The sequence below is a fragment of the Giraffa tippelskirchi genome, chromosome 11, assembly GCF_054371585.1.
Source record: "Giraffa tippelskirchi isolate mGirTip1 chromosome 11, T2T-mGirTip1v1.2.pri, whole genome shotgun sequence".
Taxonomy (NCBI): domain Eukaryota; kingdom Metazoa; phylum Chordata; class Mammalia; order Artiodactyla; family Giraffidae; genus Giraffa; species Giraffa tippelskirchi.
In genome coordinates, this window is record NC_137285.1 from 44,328,056 (window position 1) to 44,340,449 (window position 12,394).

Below are 12,394 nucleotides of genomic sequence, written 5' to 3' on the forward strand. Positions count from 1 at the left end.
GTGACAGACTTTATCTTTGGAGGCTCCAAAATCCCTGCAGATGGTGACTGCAGCCATGAAATTAAAAGACACTTGCTCCTTGGAATAAAAGCTATGACCAACGTAGAAAGCATATTAAAAAGCAGAGACATTACTTTGCCAACAAAGGTCCATCTAGTCAAAACTATGGTTTTTCCAGTAGTTGTGTATGGATGTGAGAGTTGGACTATAAAGAAAGCTGAGCACCGAAGAACTGATGCTTTTGAACTGTAGTGTTGGAGAAGACTCTTGAGAGTCCCTTGGACTGCAAGGAGATCCAACCAGTCCATCCTAAAGGAAGTCAGCCTGGGTGTTCATTAGTAGGACTGATGTTGAAGCTGAAACTCCAATATTTGGCCACCTGATGTGAAGAACTGACTCATTTGAAAAGACCCTGATGCTGGGAAAGTTTGAAGGCAGGAGAAGAAGGGGACGACAAAGGACGAGATGGTTGGATGACATCACCGACTCAATGGACATGAGTTTGAGTAAACTCCAGGAACTGGTGATAGACAGGGAGGCCTGGAGTGCTGCAGTCACAAAGAGTCGGACATGACTGAGCAACTGAACTGAACTGAATTGATGTGTCTGTGTGTTTACTTGCAGATAGCAGTGATTCTCAAGCATTTGGTCAGCAACTCTGAAATACTCCTGAAAATGACTGAGGACACTGTTGAGCTTTTGTTTACATGGATTTTGTCTTTAATATTTTCTGTATTAATAAAAACCAAGGGAGTTCCTGGCAGTCTTGTGGTTAAGATTTTGTGCTTTCACTGCCACAGCCTGGGTTCTGTCTCTGGTCGGGGAACTAAGATCATACAGACATGTGGCATGGCCAAAAAAAGGGAGAGAAAAAGATAAAATTTTAAATATTTCTATAGTAACTTACTATGAAAGTAAAAATCATTACATATTACCATAAATGATGTTTTTATAAATAATAACTATATTTCCAAAACAAAAGGATATTGACAAGAGTCATCTTATTTCACAACTTTGTAAAGCTTTGATGTCTAGATATTACCAAACGGATTCTTATAAGTGCTCCCACGTTCGATCTCTAGCTCTATAATTCTGTGATTAAAGAACATAAAGTAATCATCTGGAGAAGGCACACAGATGTGTAGCTGGAAAGGGGTGTTTTAAAAGCCTTTTCAATGATATGGGTATTTTTCTTTGATACTACACTCAAACTTGATGGATTGTTTCTAAGTTAGTGGCAGTGTAGGAGCTGAGTCAAAAGCATTTTCAAACTCATAGTATTATGAAAAGAGTTTTGACATTGTGGACCCCATGGAAGTGGCTCAGGAAACCCAGAGTTCGTGAACCATATTTTCAGAACCATAGGCATATAGAATCATGATATTTGAGAGTTCATTTTATCATGTACAATCATGGTATTAGGTGCTCGGAAGACAACAAAGGGATGGCTAGTCAGTTTCAAGGCCACACCACTACAACTATGAAAATGTTAGTTAACTAAGGGGAAGGTTCATAGCAATACAGGCGTACCTCAAGAAACAAGAAAAAAATCAAATAAATCAACTAACTCTACACCTAAAGCAACTAGAGAAGGAAGAAATGAAAAACCCCAGGGTCAGTAGAAGGAAAGAAATCTTAAAAATTAGGGCAGAAATAAATGCAAAAGAAACAAAAGAGACCATAGCAAAAATCAACAAAACTAAAAGCTGGTTTTTCGAGAAGATAAACAAAATTGATAAGCCATTAGCCAGACTCATCAAGAAACAAAGGGAGAAGAATCAGATCAACAAAATTAGAAATGAAAATGGAGAGATCACAACAGATTCCACAGAAATACAAAGGATCATAAGAGACTACTACCAACAGCTATATGCCAATAAAATGGACAACTTGGAAGAAATGGACAAATTCTTAGAAAAGTATAACTTTCCAAAACTGAACCAGGAAGAAATAGAAGATCTTAACAGACCCATCACAAGCACGGAAATCGAAAGTGTAATCAGAAATCTTCCAGCAAACAAAAGCCCAGGACCAGACGGCTTCACAGCGGAATTCTACCAAAAATTTAGAGAAGAGCTAACACCTATCCTGCTCAAACTCTTCCAGAAAATTGCAGAAGATGGTAAACTTCCAAACTCATTCTATGAGGCCACCATCACCCTAATTCCAAAACTAGACAAAGATGTCACAAAAAAGGAAAACTACAGGCCAATATCACTGATGAACATAGATGCAAAAATCCTTAATAAAATTCTAGCAAACAGAATCCAACATCATATTAAAAAGATCATACATCATGACCAAGTGGGCTTTATCCCAGGAATGCAAGGTTTTTTTAACATCCGCAAATCAATCAATGTAATACACCACATTAACAAATTGAAAGAAAAAAACCATATGGTTATCTCAATAGATGCAGAAAAAGCCTTTGACAAAATTCAGCATCCATTTATGATTAAAACCCTCCAGAAAGCAGGAATAGAAGGAACATATCTCAACATAATAAAAGCTATATATGACAAACCCACAGCAAACATTATCCTCAATGGTGAAAAATTGAAAGCATTTCCCCTAAAGTCAGGAACAAGGCAAGGATGCCCACTTTCACCACTACTATTCAACATAGTTTTGGAAGTTTTGGCCACAGCAATCAGAGCTGAAAAAGAAATAAAAGGAATACAGATAGGAAAAGAAGAAGTAAAACTCTCACTGTTTGCAGATGACATGATCCTCTACATAGAAAACCCTAAAGACTCTACTAGAAAATTACTAGAGTTGATCAATGAATATAGTAAAGTTGCAGGATATAAAATTAACACACAGAAATCCCTTGCATTCCTATACTCCAATAATGAGAAAACAGAAAGAGAAATTAAGGAAACAATACCATTCACCATTGCATCAAAAAGAATAAAATACTTAGGAATATATCTACCTAAAGAAACAAAAGACTTATATATAGAAAACTATAAAACACTGATGAAAGAAATCAAAGAGGACACAAACAGATGGAGAAATATACCGTGTTCATGGATTGGAAGAATTAATATAGTGAAAATGAGTATTCTACCCAAAGCAATCTACAGATTCAATGCAATCCCTATCAAGCTACCAATGGTATTTTTCACAGAACTAGAACAAATCATCTCACAATTTGTATGGAAATATAAGAAACCTCGAATAGCCAAAGCAATCTTGAGGAAGAAGAATGGAACTGGAGGAATCAACCTGCCTGACTTCAGACTCTACTACAAAGCCACAGTCATCAAGACAGTATGGTACTGGCACAAAGATAGAAATATAGATCAATGGAACAAAATAGAAAGCCCAGAGATAAACCCACGCACATATGGACACCTTATCTTCGACAAAGGAGGCCAGAATATACAATGGAGAAAAGACAATCTCTTTAACAAGTGGTGCTGGGAAAACTGGTCAACCACTTGTAAAAGAATGAAACTAGAACACTTCCTAACACCGTACACAAAAATAAACTCAAAATGGATTAAAGATCTAAACGTAAGACCAGAAACAATAAAACTCCTAGAGGAAAACATAGGCAAAACACTCTCCGACATAAATCACAGCAGGATCCTCCATGACCCACCTCCCAGAATATTGGAAATAAAAGCAAAAATAAACAAATGGGACCTAATTAAAATTAAAAGCTTTTGCACAACAAAGGAAACTATAAACAAGGTGAAAAGACAGCCTTCAGAATGGGAGAAAATAATAGCAAATGAAGCAACAGACAAACAATTAATCTCAAAAATATACAAGCAACTTCTGCAGCTGAATTCCCGAAAAATAAATGACCCAATCAAAAAATGGGCCAAAGAACTAAACAGACATTTCTCCAAAGAAGACATACAGATGGCTAACAAACACATGAAAAGATGCTCAACATCACTCATTATTAGAGAAATGCAAATCAAAACCACAATGAGGTATCATTTCACACCAGTCAGAATGGCTGCTATCCAAAAGTCTACAAGCAATAAATGCTGGAGAGGGTGTGGAGAAAAGGGAACCCTCTTACACTGTTGGTGGGAATGCAAACTAGTACAGCCACTATGGAGAACAGTGTGGAGATTCCTTAAAAAACTGGGAATAGAACTGCCATATGACCCAGCAATCCCACTGCTGGGCATATACACCGAGGAAACCAGAATTGAAAGAGACGCGTGTACCCCAATGTTCATCGCAGCACTGTTTACAATAGCCAGGACATGGAAGCAACCTAGATGTCCATCAGCAGATGAATGGATAAGGAAGCTGTGGTACATATACACAATGGAATATTACTCAGCCATTAAAAAAAATACATTTGAACCGGTTCTACTGAGATGGATGAAACTGGAGCCCATTATACAGAGTGAAGTAAGCCAGAAAGAAAAACAACAATACAGTATACTAATGCATATATATGGAATCTGAAAGATGGTAACGATAACCCTATATGCGGGACAGAATGAGAGACACAGATGCATGGAACAATTTTATGGACTCTGAGGGAGAAGGTGAGGGTGGGCCGTTCTGGGAGAATGGCATTGAGACATGTGTATTGTCATATGTGAAACAGAGCACCATTCCATGTTCGATGCATGTGACAAGGGCTCGGGGCCGGGGCAGTGGGATGATCCAGAGGGATGGGAGGGGGAGGGAGGTGGGTGGGGGGTTCGGGAAGGGGAACACATGTAAACCCATGGCTGATTCTTGTCAATGTATGGCAAAAACTATTACAATATTGTAAAGTAATTAGCCCCCAAGTAAAATAAATAAATTTATTAAAAAAAAAAAAAAAAAAAAAAAAGACCCTATGCAGCTAAATAAATAAATAAATATTTAAAAGAAAAAAAAAAAAAAAAAAAAGAAAATGTTAGTTAATGTTAGGTCAGGAGCTGAAACAATGCAGGTTATAGTGAGCTGGCTTCCACAGGGTGTAGATTGTGTTGGATTTAAGAAAGAAAAGATCTCTGAGCTCTCAAATTCTAATATTTTAGACAAGTGATTTTTTTTTTTTAAACTGGAGGTATGGTGGCAGCTTTCAGTTAATAGATCCTTAGTTTTCAAAACTGCTTCTTATATGTTATTTTTTTCACAGATCTGTGACCATTCTGATCACACTTTTCTGGAGGAACTCTAATTTGATAACATTGTTAAAATGTGATAATCAAAAAAAAAAATCCAAAAGTGAGTGTTCTAGTACAGAGTATATCTTACATACATAAATAATGTGAAGAAATTGAAATTCCTCATTGATTTGTAATAAATTGTTAATTGTACCCTGGAAAACATTATTTAATCTCTGACTAACTCAGTTTTCTCATTAGTAAGATAATATTTTACCTAGAGATGACCTCTAGGCCCTTTCTGGTGTCTTCATGTAATTCTATGATATTATGCTGTAGGGCCAGTGTAACATATTACTCAATATTAGTGATATTTTAATAATTTGTTATATATTACTGAAAAAAACTCACTGATTATTGTTTTACTTAAGTTACAATTAATATCACATGCTGTCAACAATACATTAAGTAGGTTGTTATATTTTGGATATTATTCACATAAAATTGACTCAAAAATTTGTAAATTAAATCAAAAGCTAGTTCATTCAATAATTGATATTTTTCTAAAATAGTCATTTATTCTATTACTGATCAAGAAGATCATTTATTTTAGTTCAGTTTCAATGATCTAAAATAAAAATGGAGAGAATACATTTGTTTTTAAAAAACTGTTTAGCATGCAATCATTAATAAAAGTCTTTTGATACATGAAATTCCTCTTTATAGCTTTTAAGACAGTTATCATGGCTTTATTTAAATATTTTGAGTGCTACATAGTTTATGAAGCCCTCATTGAATTGTTGTTCTTCACTAGATAGGTTTTTAAAAATCTTTGTCTGAAGTCAAGTTCTGTCCAGTTGTAACTTCAACTTAATATTCCTAACGTGGCCTTTGGAACTACAGCGGCTCCTCTTCTAACAAATAGTCCCTTAAGGATTTTTTAGGGATCGTTAGGGATCAAAACTGTCCCCCCTGCATTGAGAGCATAGTCTTAACCAGGGAAATTCCAGGATGCCTTCCAAAGTGTCTATGCTTTTACTAGGCAGTGATCTAAGTTTCTGAATCAACAGACTACTTTATGAAGCTAATTTACACACACACATCTTAGGTTTTCTAGTATAACATGATGTTAAAATAATTTCATTTTGAGAATCTTCTATTTACTTAGAAACTACTTCAGTGGGAAATTAAATTTTCAGATAGTGCTTCACTAATACTGCAAGGAAAAATATATTTCCTTTACTGTATATAACATTTTATGTAATCAACATTTTTATGTCTTATACAAAGAGGGAAAACTTATTTGTTGATACTTCGGTTATTACTACTATCAATCCAATTTGTTGTGACTGGCACAAATTGTTCATAATTGCCATATACTAACAAAATGTTTAATGCTTTATTTTTATCTTACATCAAGTTAGAGATTTTTAAGGCTTTTCATTTGCAAACTCTCTGATTTTAATTTTCTTCAAGTCTATAACTCCCTTTAGGATGTGAATGACCTTCTCTTACTTATTTTATAGGAAATGTTTCCATTTCTATAATTTTGTCATTTCAAGCGTTTTCTACAAATAGATTCATTTCATATAGTATATAACTTTAGAGGAAGTTACAAGTGTTAATCACTTAGTTGTGTATGACTCTTTGGGACCCCATGGACTGTAATCAGTCAGGCTCCTCTGTCCATGGGATTCTCCAGGCATGAATACTGGAGTGGGATGCCATTCCCTTCTCCAGGGGATCTTCTTGACCCAGAGTTTGAAGCTGGGTCTCCCACATTGCAGTTAGATTCTTTACCATCTGAACCACCAGGGAATCCCCATGTAGCCTTTGGGGATTTTTTTTTTTTCCACCCAGAATCGTTCTCTGGAGATTCATCCATGTTGTTGCATGTATCAGTAGTTCATTTCTTGGTTATTTCTGAGTGCTACTCCATGGTATGGAAGTACCATGGTTTGTTTAGTCATTCACTCATTGAAGAGCATCTGAGTTGTTTCTATTTTCTGACAGTATGAATACAGTTTCTATAAACATCTGAAGTGAACGCAGATTTTTATTTTTTCTGAGCTAAAATCCCCAAGAGTATAATTCTTTGGCTGTAAGGTAATTGCATTTTCAATTTTTTAAGAAACTGCCAAACTCTTTTTCAGAATGTCTATACAATTTTATATTCTAGACACCAAATTATGTGATAAGAGTTTCATTGTATCCATGCTGGTATTTGTTATTATCAAATGTTTTAATTTTAGCAGTTCTGATAGATGTCTAGTGATACATCCTTGGAGGGGTTAATTCCCATTTTCTTAATGCCTAACGTTATTGAATATTTTTCCATGCACTCACTTGGTATCCATATGTCCTCTTCAGTGAAATTTCTCCTCATGTCTTCTGCCCATTTTCTAACTGACTTTTAAAATATATTTTTTTCTGTTGAGTTTTGAGACCTCCTTTGTATGTTCTAGACACAAGTATTTTGTCAGATATGTGGTTTACAAACTTTTTCTCCCAATCTTTAACTCACTTAATTTTTCTAGTTTCTTTGAGGTCAAATTTAGCAGTTTTTGCTCTTATGGCTAGTGCTTTCTGTGTTAAGCTACAGAAGTCTTTGCTTATAGTCCTAAATCCTTAAAATATATTTACTATATTTATGTGTATATGCATATATACACACATGTATATATGTATTTTGTAAATAATACATTTTATATATGTATGTGGGTATACATATACATACATACATATATGTGTGTGGGTATATATATATATATATATATATATATATATGTTCTTGGTAATTAGCTAATTCTGATTTTTGGCCAAGAGAACCAAGGAATATTGCTTTATTCTTACAAGAAATTACAAACTTCTTATGTGTGTGTATCAGAAGTTGGTGAAACAAATCTAGCTGAAAGGGTTACAGCTGGCACTGAAATTCAGAGCAGAAAAACAACACAATAGCAGAGATGGGTTTGTGTTGGATGTAGGGCCATAATGACACTGAAGTGGTACAACGAACAGTGCTACAGCAAATACACACCAATCCACGTGAGTCAATAGACTGTACTTTCTTACAAGAAAGAGGAGGGAGACAGATCCTTCAATTTACAAAGAAATGTGGACTATATATAGATTTGTTTAATTAAACATAGTACCTGCCTCTTCCTAGCTACTACATGTAATTTATCCTAGTAGAAGAGATGTGTGTGTGTGTGTGTGTGTGTGTGTGTGTGTGTGTGTGTGTGTGTGTGTGTGTTAGTCACTCAGTCGTGTCTGACTTTTTGCGACCCCATGGACCATATAGAGCTTACCAGGCTCCCCTGTCCATGGAATTCTCCAGGCGAGAATACCGCAGTGGGTTGCCATTCCCTTTTCCAGGGGATCTTTCTGACCCAGGGATCAGACCCAGGTCTCCTGCATTGCGGGCAGATTCTTTACCATCTGAGCCACCAGGGAAGCCCAGGAGAAGAGACAGGTGTACAAAATATAGGAAACACTAGAAAGATAAATAATGATAAAACTGGCAAAGTCGTACTGTAAAAATATTGAATCAAAAGTGATGGTGATGTGGATTGCAGGTAAGAACTTCAAGCATGCCTGAAGTTTATTTCTTTTCCAGTTAAATTGCCTTCACTTCCAAGTGTGTGAAGGTAAACATTCATGGACTGTGACGGAGTTTAAGGGTTAGAGAAGGTTATCTAAATGCAACATACTGATCTGTCCTCTGCTCTGCTCTGTATAGCTTCTTTTGTAGAGAAAATTTTTAAAAGTCCTTATATTAAAGACTAACCTTTAACCTGTCATTGTTTTTGTTGGTTTTCTACAATCGAGTGTTGTCATTCTTGTGAAAAAATTGCTATCAAGAAATAATCCAGAATGGCATTCTAAATAGTGACTGCCATGGCAAAGTGACTCCATTAGATTGGAATGTAAAAGAACAGCTTCTCATGGGAATGTCATTGGAGTTGAAACCTGATACAATTCATTTAGTACACAATAATTGAGTGTAAAATTCCAGGGAGATTGAAGCATAAAGAGGAGAAAGAAGAGCAGTATGCATGAAGCATAATGTATAAAAGGGAGGAAGTAGGAGAGGAAAGAAGAAAGTGACCAGATCATGGATCAAACTTTAAACCACAGTAAGAATTTGGGGTTTTAATTTGCATGCAATGGTAAGGCTTTGGGTTTTATATAGTGGCATGGTATTCAAATGGCTGGGTAGAAAAAGTGTTGTAGGGGTATTGTCATAAAAATTGGATTTGACTCTCTCAAAATTGTGTTTCATCTGCTGTTTATTTCCTAGGGTTGGGAAGCTAACTTTTATTTTTTTTACAGACTCTTTTTTAAGTAAGGTTTTGAATACGAAGAAGGTTCTGTTCATTAGACACTTTACGTGGAAAGAAGAAGTGATGTGGACACTAACTCTTGTGGTTCCTGGATTTGGTAGATTCAACAAAGTTGTGAGATTTTTGAAAAAGCTCTAAACCTGAGGTCCCCTAGGTTTCAAGAAAAATAGCGGGAGGGAAAACCTGTTGATCAGACACAAAATACCTGAATCTGAGCTTCAATTCCTGTTCCCCAGTTTGCAGGTATCAGAGATTTCCCTGAGGCAGTAATAATTTCAGACCTTGAAAAACAAAGCTACACTCATGACGTCAGTGATAGTAGCTCCAGTCTCAGGAAGGTTTTGTACCATTTTGTGAGTGTATATGAGAGGCATAACCCAATCTACCTGCCTTTACAAAATTGGTAACCAAATTTTTGTTGTTGTTCAATAGCTAAGTTGTGTGTCTGACTCTTTGCAACCCCATGGACTGCGGCATGCCAGGCTTCCCTGTCCTTCACTATATCCTGGAGTTTGCTTAAATTCATATTGCTTGAGTTGGTGATGCTATCTAACTATCTCATCCACTGTCTCTTCTCCTTTTGCCTTTAATCTTTCCCCCAGCAACAGGGTCTTTTTCAGTGAATGGTTCATCATATTAAATTGTTTCTTCCATAAAGATTACAGTAGTTTTGTTTCCTGAACTCAGGATGAGAGTGGGATCAGGGACACCAGTGTTAGGATTCTGTTTTGGAATTTAGACTTGTGAGGTTGGCTGGATCATGATATTATTACTGTCAATATTGACAGGTGATCATATGTTGGATGTATTTAGAAGGCAGGGGATTATCATCATGGCTGGATGGGGGATGCTCTGTTTATGGGCTTCTAGTTTTTCATTTTCACTACAACTGCTCTTCCTTTACAAGTCAGGAAACCAATGAGAGTGTTTGGTCAGCTGCTAAGTATATGCATTCTCATTATAGACTAAGGGATTAAGAAATGACCAATGCATGCACGTAATTATCAAGAACTATGAAGAGTCTGATTTTGCACTATTTTCAAGATAAGAAGTTAGCCTTCCACAGTGTCAGGGTTGCTGACATATCCTTGGATCAGAGACAGAAGACAGTTGATTACTAACAGCGGTAGTTGTTTATGAGTTCCTCAAGCTCTAATTCCCACAGGCTAATATTGATTATGTCAAAGCCTTTGACTGTGTGGATCACAATAAACCGTGGAAAATTCTGAAAGAGATGGGGATACCAGACCATGTTACCTACCTCCTGAGAAATCTGTATGCAGATCAGGAAGCAACAGTTAGAACTGGACATGGAACAATGGATTGGTTCCAAATCGGGAAAGGAGAACATCAAGGCTTTATATTGTCACCCTGCTTATTTAACTTATATACAGAGTACATCATGTGAAATGCCAGGCTGGATAAAGCACAAGCTGGAATCAAGATTGCTGGGAGAAATGTCAATCACCTCAGATATGCAGATGACACCACCCTTATGGCAGAAAGTGAAGAAGAACTAAAGAGCCTCTTGATGAAAGTGAAAGAGGAGAGTGAAAAAGTTGGCTTAAAACTCAGCACTCAAAAAACTAAGATCATGGAGTCCGGTCCCATCACTTCATGGTGAATAAATGAGGAAAGAGTGGAAACAATGGCTGACTTTATTTCTTGGGCTCCAAAATCACTGCAGGTGGTGATTGCAGCCATGAAATTAAAAGACTCTTACTCCTTGGAAGGAAAGTTATGACCAACCTAGACAGCATATGAAAAACCAGAGATATCAGTTTACCAACAAAGGTCCATCTAGTCAAGGCTATGGTTTTTCCAGTAGTCATGTATGGATGTAAGAGTTGGACTATAAAGAAAGCTGAGCACCAAAAAATTGATGCTTTTGAACTGTGGTGTTGGAGAAGACTCTTGAGAGTCCTTTGGACTGCAAGGAGATCCAACTAGTCCATCCTAAAGGAGATCAGTCCTGAGTGTTCTTTGGAAGGACTGATGTTGAAGCTGAAACTCCAACACTTTGGCCACCTGATGCGAACAGCTGACTCATTTGAAAAGCCTCTGATGCTGGGAAAGATTGAAGGTGGGAGGAGAAGGGGACAACAGAGGATGAGATGGTTGGATAGCATCACCGACTCAATGGAGATGAATTTGAGTAAATTCTGGGAGTTGGTGATGGACAGGGAGGCCTGGTGTGCTGTGGTCCATGAGGTCACGAAGAGTTGGACACGACTAAGCAACTGAACTGGACTGAACTGAACTGAATATGAAGAGGGCCATCACATAAATGAGTTGCATGATATCAGAGGAAGTCTGAGCTTAAGGTACCTGAATCATTTACAATGAGCAGTAAGCATGTCTTCTCTTTGCACCTGAGGGACTCAGATTTTATTATATTGAGCAGCAAACCTCCCTGTCATTTGCCCCAGAGGGAGACATTATCCCTGTCTTCTAAGGCTTCACTCAAGGCAAAAATACCAACTCTACCTTCCAAGGCTGTTTACTATATAATACCTTTGAAAAGCTGATGAAGAACAATGGACAGACAGAGCCAGTGCCTCATTCATCAGAGGGGCAGAAATGTGAGAAACACGTGGTCTGGCTTATCTTCAACCCAGAACTTCCATTAACACTTCCAGAAGTTATGGTGGTCTCTGTGATGTATTCTTTCTGTCTGAACCTTTTTGCCCTTTTGCTTTTTTTTAAGCTTACTACTCTCTTCTCTTCTAGTACGTCCCTTATATCTGACAAAAAATATACTATCATTCTTATAGTTTTCTCTAGGAAAAATGAAGCTTTTTTTCTTTTGGTTGATTTGAAGACTTGCTTTTTATAACTGTTTTTAAGTCATTTGATTTTGATGTACCTTGGCATAGGTTTCTTTGTGTTTCATTTTGGAGTGTGTTGGGTTCTTTGGATATGTGGCTTTATAGATTCAGTCGAGTTTGAAAAATCTCAGCCATTAGTTCTTCAAAT